Source organism: Mustela putorius, unplaced genomic scaffold (assembly GCF_011764305.1).
Source record: "Mustela putorius furo isolate JIRA1106 unplaced genomic scaffold, ASM1176430v1.1 tig00537350_pilon_pilon_pilon, whole genome shotgun sequence".
Lineage (NCBI taxonomy): Eukaryota > Metazoa > Chordata > Mammalia > Carnivora > Mustelidae > Mustela > Mustela putorius.
Genome location: NW_025422471.1, coordinates 14,411,483 through 14,424,984, shown reverse-complemented (window position 1 = coordinate 14,424,984; position 13,502 = coordinate 14,411,483). Strand labels below are relative to the sequence as shown.

Sequence of the window (13,502 nt, the reverse complement as noted above, 5' to 3'; positions counted from 1 at the left end):
ATCTCTTAAATGTATTCCTTCTTTTCTATTTGCATGGTTGCTGTCCTGATTTTGGTAAAAGATCAAATTGGGGTTTTTTTTGCCTTCTCTTCTCTCTCAGCAGCCCATCCTATATAATCTGTTGTCAAATTAATCTTCAAAACATCTCTTTTATCATGTCACTCTTTGGCTGAAATTGCCCTCCTTGACCTCCACTGTTTACATTGCCTGGGCGGCAGACATAAACACATAAGCAACCTTTTTCTCCTTCGTGGAAGACATTAATAATCAATCATGCTCTGTTTCTCTTAGAGCCAGTGGCCTCAGAATTCTCAACACAGAGTTCTAATGAACCGCTGTCAATTGCTAAGAGATAGTTTTGATCAAACTTCTTTGTCACACTTGGACTACAACAAGAAATCCAGAGTGAAAAGCCCACGCCCAATGAAGTCAATGTAAGCTGATCCCACTCTATCTTCCAGTGGATAAAGGTTTGAAATTTTTCTGCTCTGCTTTAGCAAAATTCAGAACCCAACTGTCTAGTAAACATGCTCTTTTCTGCTCTGGGCCTCTGTTTCTGAGCTTACTTAACATGGCCAAGGAATTACAGCTGATGTGTAGCAGCATTAAGATATCTACCTGGCTATCTGCTGTCTAACCATGGGAAATTCATACTTTATCCTCAAGTACAGCCTTCTGCCTGGAAGATGCTCTCCCTCTCCCAAGACTAATTGACAAGTTTTGAATTTTAGTGAATAATATAAAAAATTGAAGGAAAGTGATAATGTCATGGTGCTTCAAAGGAAGAAATGTGGTTGGTTTATTATAAGTAATCATATGATGCACAGAGATTGGAGTGGTATTTTATCAGTAGAAATATGAAGCAATCACAATGGACTGTAGGGGAATAATAGAGAAGGGAAGAGAGACTCTTGGAGAATATAATATTGTAGTTCTGAGGAAAGTAAGGGGCAAGGGCTCCAAACCTAGAATAGGTTATCACAGAGGAAAAAAGGAAAAAGGAAAGATGGGTAGCCTGTTTTAAGTGAAAACATGCTAAAGAAAAGGCATAATGAGAAAATGGCTGATATGAAATGACCTTCTCAGTTTAACTGAAAAGAATGTAGTTCATACCACACATCTTCCACACTAATAAAACTGCTTTTACCTAAACTGTTTGCTGAATGGCAGTGGCTAAGAAGCCAGAGCAAGCTAAGGAAAGGTTGGGAGCCATGAACATTGCCTTTGGTGGGAGAGAGACTTTCAATTATAATCTTTAGGCATTTGCATTTAGGAGGGAAACTTGAGATGAACCAGCAGTTGTCAAGTGTACCACAAACCCTCAAAGTCCTCCTGTATAGGATTGGTCCTGGAAACAGATCTTACTGGGGAGGAAAAGGTGAGGACATGCTGCTTCTTCTCAGTGCCCCATAGTTTTAATTGAGCCTCAAGTGAATTTCCTTAGAAGTCAATGGCTGCTCCATGTCCCAGAAGGGACAGGGGAAGTGTGTAAAACGAGATGAGAGGTGGGACCGTTATTCCCAGAACTCTTCTGACTTCTTTTTAGACCCTGGTCAAGGATAGAGCTGTTTGTTGCAATAAAATACCCAGTAGCAGGAAGTTGAAAAGGAGGTTATACTAAAAAAAGACCCCCAAAACAAAACAAAACAAAACAAAAACCCATGCTAATTTTAGCTCCATTCAAAATCTACGGAAAAAAAAAATCAATGTTTACAAAATTAAGATTAATGGGCTGCCAAAATTCAACTCATTAGTTAACAACAATGTAGTGATGAAGTTTGTGCGGGCTGGATTTAAAGAAAATTAAGACTATATCATTGGGAATGCCCGTTCTCTTGCATTTGGCTTAATGGTTATGGACTTTTCTACTAAGAGTACTGGTAGCCAAAGAGTGAGTCTAAAAATCTCTAAGAGTTTACCCACTTCACTTGACATGGAGGGGGTCTTGTCAGGATATGTTGAGTGCTGAAGATCGTGGTTATTACAGCTTAAAAGCTTTTGCAGATATTGATCTAGACATTAGAGTGGCCCTCCTTGTGTAGATAAAATACTCCCAGAGACTTGAAGGAAGTATACCAGGAAAAGGCAGACACTGAGAATTCTTTTCTTTTTGACAAATAGGGTACTCTTTTCCTCCTTCAGGAAGTGATGTTTTGAGGAGACGGCTCTGGAAGCCCATAGGATGGGGACTCCCTGGGTGTGCTTGTGTATAAAGGTCTTGCTTTATACAATGTTTGCTATGCTAGAAGCGGGCATATGGTAGGCTGGCCAGGGCAGAGGGGGTGATAATTGGAGAACATAATGAGAGGACTGAGCCTGTTTATAACACTAAGCTGAGATAACACAGGCAGAAATTCCTAGCTCAAAGTCGGCACAAAATAGGAGTAAAATGTTCATTTGGTGTTTGTATTGTTGTAGTCACATTTATTTATTTTTGTTCATCTTTTAGAGTTCCTTTATTGCTTCATCAGGGTATCTGAATTTACCCTTCTGACTGGTGATCAATGCATCAGAAAAAATGACATTTTATTTCATGTAGGTCTTATAACTAACATTGGCATGCAAAAGCTCTGTGATTTCAGAAAAGAGTGGTAAACGTTTGTCTTTGAAAAGTCTCTTGGAGTTCTATGGAATGTAAATCTGGGTTTCCTTGAGTCTATTCCTCTGCCTGATATCTGGACAGGGGCCTTTAGAATCCTCTGGCTTAATAATGTTTACGTGAAGAAACTTTTCTCCCAAGTCACAGAACTAATTAATGGCAGAGAAGGGCTTAGGGGCCAGCTCTTTTGATTTCTGGGCCAATATTCCTTTTCTTAATAGAAGATTAGATATTTTTTAATTTCTTGTCTAAGTCTTCTGAATAGCCTTCTGAAGCTATGTAAACTGTAAGCTGGCTAAAACCCAAGTTTTCCAGAAGGGACACCTGTCCTTACAAGGTGGTGGGAGAGTGACAGTAGGATTGTGTTTTCATTGCAGTCTTTCCTGGCCCATTTGCTGACTGTCACAGTCTAGTCCAGAAGGATGGTTGGGATTAATGGATCTATAACTAGTCCCTCCCTGGGCTGTCATATAACCACAGGTGTGGTTTTCCTTTTACTGCAGATCAGCTGCCAAGAGACTGCTCCAAGTGAAAACACATTCCCTTGAGGCATTAGGGAAGATGGAGAGGGCAGTTTAAGATTCCAGAGAGCAGAATCAGAGTTCTCTGAGTGGATTCTAACCATACTTTTGTGTTTGCCCATCCTCAATCGGCCCATGCTTCTGAGACTGCTAAATGCAGGATGTGAAAGAAAGAGTATTTCCTACACTTACCTCCAGTGTATGTTTACACATATTTGGGAGGAGAGCAAGTGATGCTGGTCTCATGAAATTTCTATATATTAAGGAGAGATTGGAGGGTTTGGCTGAGAGAAAGGGGAATACATTACTGGAGTAGGGGAAGAGAATAAATAAGAACCAGAGCTAAAAATAATTTCAGGTTGTTAATCATGATAAAGCTGATTAATTTAAAAGAAGTTAAAAGTGCAGATAAGATCCTGGGTAGCTACATTATCACAGAATCTTTGAGACCACAGTTTCCAGTCACTAGATGTTACCAGAAGAGTTAATTAGCCCAAACAGTAGCTTCTAGTTCTTTAGCTGTCTTCAACTTGAAGTTGGTTTTATTTTTTTTTTTTTTAATAAGTTTTAAAGCTAATTAGGATACACCTGGGATTCATGGCTAAAGTCAGTAGAAGTTTTCCCCGGGGGTTACTTTTTATATACCAACATTTAAAAAAAGGTAAAAATGTCAGATGAAAAACAGGATCTTTTAGATTCGCACACAGAAAAAATGGCATAACCATTTCAACTCAGCAGACCACAAGGCCAAACAAGCTTTGGCTAGAATTGAATGCTGTGTGCTTCTGTTCAGAGAAGAGGATGCTTCCCAGATGTGTCTGGGGGACTACCTGCCTCACTCTTATTTATCGTTAGCTCTAACACAGGATGTGGTGCCACTGGTTGGTAGTCTGGAAATGGCCTGTTTATTTGTATAGATCTGTAGAAGAGACTCAATAGTTGTAAAGGATGGAAGGGGGCAAAGCAGCTTGGAACTCACAACAAAAGGAAACCGGTACAAAAAATTTAGATAAAACAACTTGTGACCATGGGATCTGCTCCTTGTGTCTACTGAACACATACCAAATGGAGTTTCTAGTTTCAAAGAAAAGCCAGTTCTTCCTCCCCACCTTGTGGCCCATGGTTGTTGAACATCCAGACATCTATCTATCTATCTATCTATCTATTTAAAGTTCAGGGAACCTTGGTATGCTTCCCAATGCTAGGACTGGTTCCTTTATGAGTTTCATAAAGAAAACAGTTTTCTCCCAAAGCTGCATAGGCTAGTGTTCCCCTGTTTCTACGAGACCTTCTGGATAATGTTCCTCACATTAAAGCCCCGTAACAGGCTGGAGAAACAGGTTTCTCCAAATATTCAGTGGGGACAGTGTTACTGCTCAGTTCCTGCTTCTGTTGAAAAGTTACCCTGCAGGTGACAATCTCCTGAGAAGAGATATACCTGAGGTGAGTCTAGGCCCTCCATGGGACTTCCTGTCTGCTATCTCCAAGATGCAAAAGTTGATTTCCAGTTGAATACTCTTGAACACTAAAACTTTCATACTGTCAATTACTAATTTTGTCTAACAGAGTCAGGGGCTGAGGAAACTTGGGAGAAATACTTTATGCTTTTCCTATATTCAGGAAATGAATAAACAAATAAGCCCCAGTGCCCAGCACCTAGAGGAACATTAAATGAAGAATACCGATGGGCACAGAGAGCTAAGAATTGAGGCGTATGAGTGACAGAGCTTGTGAGTGACAGAATCAGAACTTGGGTCTCTTCTAGTTTCATGGTCTTCCCACACCCCTATGAGGTGCCACGTGGCCTCCCATGTTGCCATGCGGTAGTCAGGAAGGAAAAACTCTAGGCAGTGTGGGATGGTAGTGTACTGTTGAAAAGCTTTGCCTTGTATAAGCACATTTGGCTCATATATAGTTGACTTTCATCAAGGGAAAGTTTGGGGGAGGCCAGGGTGTATTTATCAGCTCTGTCTTTTCCACCCTTGCCTTCCCGTCCCCAGAAGCAGGGCATGTGGTTGCTCCCTGGCACAGGGAATGCTTGGATATGGGGGACCACCCAGGCTGTACACCCGTGACCACTGCAGAAGTCACCACAGCAGTGGCCGGGAGAATGGGCTGGCTTTGAAGTTCAGAGATGGGAGGACCAGGGCTATTTCTGGTTTGGCCTGAGGTAGCTCACACTTTGTGTAACACTGCCCCCGGTATCTGCAAACAGGGAGACACCATGCTCCATTGATGACATCAAAAGAAATTAAAAAAAAAAAACAAAAAACCCTGTAAGTCACAAAAAATAATCTTTCGTGTGTAGCAGTTCTGCTGTTGGTGGAGGTGATGGTGGCAGAGGGTAGGGAGTTAGTCATTGATTGCGTGTTTGTGAATATTAGAGCTCTGTACCACCTGAAGTTGAGCAATTTATTTCCCAGTCTGACACTTCAGAAATGCTGGCCAGTCTTCACATGATGCAGCAATGGAAAGCTTTATACATTTCCAAAAGTGAGTACGGAAATCTGCCTCAAAGTGTAGCTAAATGACACTGTGTGGACCTGTGGCAATTTTAACGTAATTGACAGGATTAAGTTCCCACCATTTGCTAACCCTGTGACCCTGGGAAAGTCCTAACCTCCCTGCCTCAATGCCTTATCTGTAAAATGGAGCTAATGCTGCCTACATCAGCAGGTTCTTGTGAGGATTAAATGACATATTATGTGTAAAGTCCTCAACATGTTGACTAGCTTGTACAACTAATCAAGAAATGCTTATTCTTATTACTTGTTAGGCAGGTGGCTTTATTATTATATGAAGCTTTTTGTGAGAGTGGCTCTTAAAATGTGGAAGTCATTGGAAGTCCAGCCAAGCTTGAGACCGACCAAAGGGATATGGTTTGGCTCCATTATCTAAGCTCTGAGCCAAGCCGTCAAAAAGGATTGAACACATATTAGAAGAAAAAATATATTAAGTGATGAGGTGGGTGTGACTGAGACCATAAAGAATCAATGCCACAATATTATTATTGGTTTGGCTCTTCATCATCTATAAACATTGAGCCTGGTTTGAGTGGTTCGGTTTCAGACTCATTGACAGATTCTTCATTTTACTTTTAAACTCTTGGGCATATTAGGGAAAAGATTTATACATTTTTGTGCTCTATTTTAAAGTATCACTATGCATGGCTCATGCATACATCTCTATCTTTGTCTTGTATTTGTAAAGCATGGCCAGGTTTTTGATCTAATAAGCATTGTGCTTTCCACACCAGATTCAGTTTGAGACTGAAGTAGATGACAAGTAATGAAGCGATTTGGTTTATCACATTGTATCAGGAACCTAGAGAGTAGAAACTTTGCCCCCATTCTTCTGCTCCCAGGATCTGTGCTCCCCGAGGTTAAAGGTGACCATGAGCAAAGATGTCTTCTTCCTTATTTGGGTTAAGACACATGATACTCCCACGAAAGAAATCGCGAAACATTCCTTTGGGAAGAAGCATTGTGTTTGTGTTACTTAGAACGTGAACCTCTTCTAGGGCTATGCCTGTCTTCTTTGTGCCAATAAGTCGGAAGCCAATTAGGAAAAAGAGAAGTAACATGATCTAGACCTTGTAGGAAACGGAGGCAGTGACTCTGATGAATAATGCAACTAACAGGTTGGAGAGGGAAAGAAAATGAAGGCTTAGTAGCACATTGAGAAATTTTGGAGGGAAAAAAGGTATAGGAATATTTCCCTAGAATATTTAGTTTTCTTTTTAATGGCTTTAGTCAAATTTTTCTAGTTTTTACTGCATATCCTTTGCTATCCAGAGGGTTTATGCCTTATGTCTGTGAATTGATTTTTGTGAGGGCAACATCTATTTATATTTGTGTTTGTTCAGTGCCTAAGTTCAGTACCTGGTATTTACTTAAATTTTTAATAACTTACTGGTATGAGAACTTCTTGACTAATTACAAATAAATACTCTCCGAGTTATTGCAGGAGTCTGATCATACCCTGCCCCTCCATCCTTGAATTCCAAACAGACTGAAACAACTGAGGTGTGCACAATTCTTTGTTTCCTCAACTCATGCTTCTCAACATGCTTTAAAATTATTCTTTACAAGCATAAAGCTTATCTAACCATCTTTTTCCTTTCGTAAGATTTACAGTTTTCTTCGAATCTTTTTTTTTTTTTAATTTTATTTTTAGAGGTGATTTAACATATAAGATAACTTGTAAGTATCAGGCCAACTCATTTGTCTTGTTTCAGTTTAGACAAATGCTAGCACCAAGTTCTCTTGCTGCCAAAGCATAGATTTCATGCTGTTCATAGTCGTTCCTACCGAGGGGACAATATGCACTCAATTGCCAACACTCCACTGGGACTCTGACAAAGGAATTTTATTGTGCTCACTTTTAGTTGGATACAGTGAAACCCTTGCCTGGGCATGGCGGTGGCTACTGCTCATGTCCCAGAATTGCTGTGTGGTCAGGTCAGGGCTTTTTTTCTTAATACTCTCTGGATCAGACTTTCTTGTGGGTTTGTGTGTGGGAGGCAAGGCAGACACTGTGTGTCAAAGACAGGCCCTCAGCCTCTTGTGTAGGGAAATTACTGCCACATGAAAGTAGGGCAAGAAGCCAGGGGCTGTCCCAAAGTCTTTGCTTTGGATAATTTGTCTTCTCTCCTGTGAACAAGAGCACTTATGCTGGGGCTAGAGAACTGTGTTCCTGGAACAGGAGCTCCCTACTGCCAGCCTCTCACGAGTTGAAATCCAAGCATCTTTGGATGCCACATTGTCATGTATTGTAACCAGATTGCCTAAAGGAATTCAACCATTGAAAAGGTCGCCTAGCGTAGCTGTGTGTTTAAGGTTACCAACCTAAGTCAGGAGTAAATGTTTCCATCAAATCTAATCATCCCTTCTTGGGCACACAGAATCATCTTAGTAGGAATTGTAGCTAATACTACGAATTCAGCGTGAATTGAAAAGAACTCAGAAATGGTTGTGAGTGTCTATCAAAGGATGGTAAAAGTATAAATTTATATCAAAAAATACCCCATGCATGTTGTGAAGACTGACCAAATCAGAGATCTTTGATTCCACTTTTAAACTCATTGACTATTTATATATGAAAATAATCATCCCTTTAGTTGAAAATCACAACTTTTAGTTTGGGAATTTAAGAGTCCTCTGATGAAAGCTAAAAGAATCTCTTTAATAATCAGGCGGGGTGTCTGGGTGGCTCAGTTGCTTAAGCATCTGAATCTTGATTTCAGCTCAGGTTATGATCTCAGGGTCGTGGGATTGAGCGCTTTGGACTCTGGCTCAGGAAGGACTCCGCTTGAGGAGGACTTCTGTCCCTCTTCCTCTGCCCCACTCCCCACTAGTGTGCCTGTAGGCTCACTCTCTGGTCCTCTCTCTCTCAAATAAAGAAATAAATAAATCTAAAAAAAAAAAAAAGGAAAAGAAATCTAGCAAATCTCATTGTCTTTGTGACCAACGCTTCTATCCTTAGGTGATTTGATTTTAAGAAGATAAAGGAGCAACAATAATCAGAAAGACTGCATTACTAGAAGCATCTTGAAATTAAGAGGGAGCTATGTAGAGGATTTCTGCTGCTAGTAGAGAATAATTTCCTCTGCCTTTGCATTATTCATCTCATGTAAATTTTGAGAAAGTTCATCACTGTGATTATTATTTCATTTACTACATTTTATATGTTTATAGCACAATTTCCACAGTAGGATCTTTTTTCTTTCCAGATTAACATAAATGTGTGTATTCTGGATGGAAAAGGGAACCTTCTTAGAAGCAGGTACTTGACACACAGCACCCTATCTCACTGCATTCAGAGCTTACTGCAATATGACCATCTTTACCATGAGATCTAGAGGTGGGCTTTTCAGGCCTGATACCTATACCATGTTCTTACTTATATACCTACAACAGTTAATACCTACTGCAAACACCAGGTAGCATACAGATGGTTTAATATGCTCACAACTACCCTGTGAGATGGGAATATTAACCCTAAATTTTGTGACTGAGATTCTTGGGTTCATTGACTTCCTCAAATTTATACAACTACTAGAATGGAAGGGCCAGGATTCCAAACCGGGGTTCTTTGATGGGAGAATCCGTGTCCTTTTTACAATCACACTCAATGCAGGGAATTCAGCCTCCTTGAAAGAAATTCTGGACTTAGAAGCAGCCAAAATGAGGTTATGCCTAGGATGCCTAGGATGACTTTGTGTGACAGTATCCTGAAACTGCTTTCTGGGCCGTCTTGGAACTCTCCTGGCTGGGTTAGTTTTATAGATTCACTCAACTTCAGCATTGGGAAGAGGCTTCAAAGTCATCCAGCCCAACTCCCAGGAAGCTGTCGAGCCTGTGCTGGATGCTGTCTAGGTTCTCTTGAGGCAGGCTAGTCCATTCTTTCTTGGGACAGCACAAACTCATAGGAAGCTCTTTATCTTCGGCCAGAATAAGCTTCAGAATAAGCCTACTCCATCTTCTGTGTTACAGTCATTCAAATATTGAAAAGAATTCCAAATTCCCTCTATTTTTTTTTTTTTTTTTTTCTGAGCAGTCCCGGTGCTTTCAACTGCACTCTGTAGAATATGGTTGTATTTCTTTTTTGACCCCATATTCTCTTCCGTGAATACTGTGCAGTCTTACAAGGTAGCATTAAGAACTAAGCACCACGGCATCAGGACTGATTTAACCAGCGCAGAGTGGATTAGGACTGTCATCTAGGAATTTTACATTCGTCAGCCACACAAAGTATTGTGATTTAATTCTAGCTGAGCCTCCTTCACAATATATCTTCATCCCAAGAGATGTGGGTCTCAGCCTCTGTCCAAACTCAGGAATTCTGAAATCTTGCCATAGCTTCAGAAAGGAATCCTCAGAAAAGAGGGTCAAAGTGCATATGTTGGTTTCCAGGAAAATAGGCAAGGAGATAGAGAGGCCATTGTTAGCATAGGAGGTATTTGTCATGTACTCTGACTCTCTAAACTTGTGCCTGAGTCTTAATGGCGATAAGGCGTGGAGTGACAGGTCAGAAGTAATTGAACAGAAATTGTATTTTCTCTAATGTCTAAGAGATACTAAGAGACAGAAGGCAGTGCTTCTTCTAACAGGCTGTGATTCCAATGTAAGGGTCAGTGATTTTGCTCCTCTGTTAGTTCTTGCAGTACTCTGGGACATAATTCACCATGGCCAGAATGGATTTGCTGTACGCAGGAGTCATCCTTCTAACCTGCCATGTCCATAGGTATGTGAGGATCTAGGGTGAAAGCTGAGAGAATAATATCCCGCCAATTCATACTCAGAAGGTGGGGAATATTTTGTGTCTCTTAGTGCACATGTGTGGGTATTACTGACACACAATGGATTTTCTGTTTGTTTTGTGAATATGTGAGATGATACAGAATGGTTTTCAAAAGTGTAAGTTGAATACACGAGTAGTATATTATGTTCCATTTCAATTGGTAGAATAGGTATAAAATTTGTGTAAAAAGATAATCAGATATTTATTTGTTGAATTCAGTTTAGATACTCCTAATGGATGGCTCTAGGATATTATGTGCTCTCTGAATCAGATTTGAATTAGTGACCTAGTTTGTAAAACCCCCTGTTCCATGTTCATCAAGGGTATCACTGTATTTAAATTTCTAGTACATTTAAAGGTAAAACAAATCATATTTTCATTTTAAAGGATTGTTTTAATCTTATATGATAGCACATATTTCAACAATTTAAGAATAGTGGAAGAAAAAGTCTTAAAAGTAAAGTGCTTTAAGATATCTGCATATGAGATATAAACATTTTCTCATCTGCTTGTGTGTGTGTGTGTGTAAACTTGATCTCCTCGAAGCTGTGTTTAGAAATGAGATAGGATAGGAAGGCATAGAAGCACCTGTGTTGTATTGACAAATTTCAATGGGCATTTTATGTGAGGGTGAAATAATTGGGCCCATTAAAAAAATTGATATGTTTCTATCCTGAAAAAAGCTTGCAATATTTCCATATCTGGACTTTCCCCAAATGGCCATATTTCCCACCTTCTCAGTGTAAATCAAACTCGTATATATTCTGTGCACAAGCACCCATGCACAGAAAAATTCTGAAAGAGAAAATTCTTGAAAGACCCAGAACAAAGAAAGAGAAGAGGAGTCCTTTAACTGTAAAGCTGTAATTTATTAAGTGTCTTTAGAATTCATGTAAGGGGCCTCTCTCTTTTTTTCTTCTCTTGTAGGTCTCTAAGTCCACTGATGACAGGAAAATCTTCAGTGGTTCCAGAGACAAGCTGCTGGAAATCCTGCACATTTATCTTCCAGGAGGAAGTGAGCTGGTTAGGATAGAGGTCCCTTCTGGAAGAACCTCCCCCAAAACTTTAAAGGACTCCAAATTAAGCCAGGTCCATTTCTGGGACCCTAAAGTGGCTCATGAAAGTCAGGGGCCACTTGATTAATGTTTGGTGATTTCAAAAGCCTTAAGATTCTAAGGGGAGAGTAAAGATGGGGAAGGTGAGGCTGAATAAATTGTGAGAATCTATCAAATAACAAGGCATCTCTTTAATTCCAAGCATCATGTTCTATCTCACTTTGTATCTTTCAGTTAAAAAAAGGAAAACGTGTCTTCTTTAAAAACATATTTTTCCTCTATTAATATTCAGTACTTAATATATGAATACAGATCCATCATTCTTTAGCTTTAGGTAGATCACAACCTAATTTACAAATTCAAAAGCGTAAGTAAGATCAACTCAATTGCTCAAGGCCATGTATTTGCAAGCTAAGAGCATGCATTGAACATTTCCTGTCCTTGGACTGGTGTACTGGGCAATGCTGCTTTTCTCTAAGAATTTGTTCATCTATTGGCTTTAACACAATTTTGCTTATCAGTTGAAAACGTTTAACCTATACCCACTCATGTAATATAAAGTATAAAATTAAATCAATGATCTAGAAAATTCAGGGCAAAGTAGTTTAAATCATTTTGATCTTCCTAAAGATTTTGATTTTTTTTTAACCTGAAAAAATAGGTGATTACTCAATAGCCTTAGCTCAAAAATATATCTGACAGGTTATTTTTATTTGTTTGGTTTTCAGAAATTATATTCGTGCTTTCTACCCTCTGTAGTTTTTAGCAAAATGAATCAAAGCCACTCTGTACCCAAAGATAACACCACTGTTGTCTTTTTTTTTTTTTTTTTTTTAAACATTGCAGGGCTTTACCTCGAGAGCTACGCAGTAAATTTACAGGGAAAGAAAAATTTTATTAAATTATAACTGAGAGGAGCTGATTTTTTTACATAGCAAACAAAAAATTCCTTCATGAAAGGCTATAAAACCCATATTATTTACCAGAGAGACCTTTCCTGTCTCCCAGGTAAACACTTACAGTGTGTAGACTTGTGTAAATACATATTTAGGAGTGGCTAAATATGGCGAAGTATTTTTAAAGGTGTATTTACAAAACTGAATACATATATTGGCATTTTGGTATGTGTATGTAGGCTGCTCTGCTGTCTATTCAAAATTCTAGCAGGACTCTGGTAGATACACCTTGGATATAGGGACTGAATTTCAAAACATTCATCTTTAATAAAAATGACTAAGGACAGGTCCTTAAATCACTTCAAAAGGGTGAAAATTTTCAACTAATGGAGTTCAGGTCTTTCTTGCCAGTTTGACTGGAGGAAAATTGTTTCAGAAAAGCAGGCATCATTCTCAGAAGCAAATCTCCCCTTCTGAACATCTTTGTGCATAAAAGAACTATCATTTCACATTCAGCTCAGAATAGTACTGAATACTTAAAGATAGACTCCATATGATGGATGGGTCAACCATGAAATTTAGTTAAGGGGAAAATGTCATTAAGATATTTTAAAAATACTTTAAACCCATTATTTTTACAATACTTTAAAACACATGAAAATGTAAGTGATAAAATCTGCTTGTTGCTGATTCAATAGCGGGAAGCTCCCTATGATAACATGGTTAACTCCGTCTCGAGGATTCCTGATGTCCATGTTCCTTCTTTGCTTCTTGGGAAACATGTTGTTTGTGAGGAAAAGAAGGTGCTAGTAGCAGAGGTGGTAGATACATGAAATAGCACTACCTCTGCTTCTGTTGTCTGTAGCAACTCAGAATGAATAAGGATTTTATATTTGTGTAAAAGCCTTTTTTAAGCTCGAGAAGCTGACAGTCTAAATAACTCTAGAGTTTGGGCTATCTCAGGGGCCTTTGGCTAAGGAGTCTAAACAATGCTTCTATTTCATTTCTAATGCAACACAGAGCTATTTCTAAATGCTCTCAATATCCTGCCATGGAATAGTTGAAAATCTTATGGTAAACTGTATAGGGACAAAGATTATTCAATCAGTGAAATGATTTCTCCAATAAA

At 39.2% G+C, this 13,502-nt stretch overlaps 1 long non-coding RNA gene across 1 annotated transcript in view; it reads left to right on the top strand.

Annotated features, from left to right (window-relative positions):
• Window positions 1-12,256, top strand: part of LOC123390428 — a 133,878-nt gene extending 121,622 nt beyond the window's left edge. Inside the window, exons 3-4 of the long non-coding RNA XR_006605019.1 lie at window positions 10,277-10,365; window positions 11,350-12,256. This is a non-coding gene — a long non-coding RNA (uncharacterized LOC123390428). The remainder of the gene's footprint in view (window positions 1-10,276; window positions 10,366-11,349) is intronic.
• The last annotated feature ends 1,246 nt before the right edge of the window (window positions 12,257-13,502 follow it).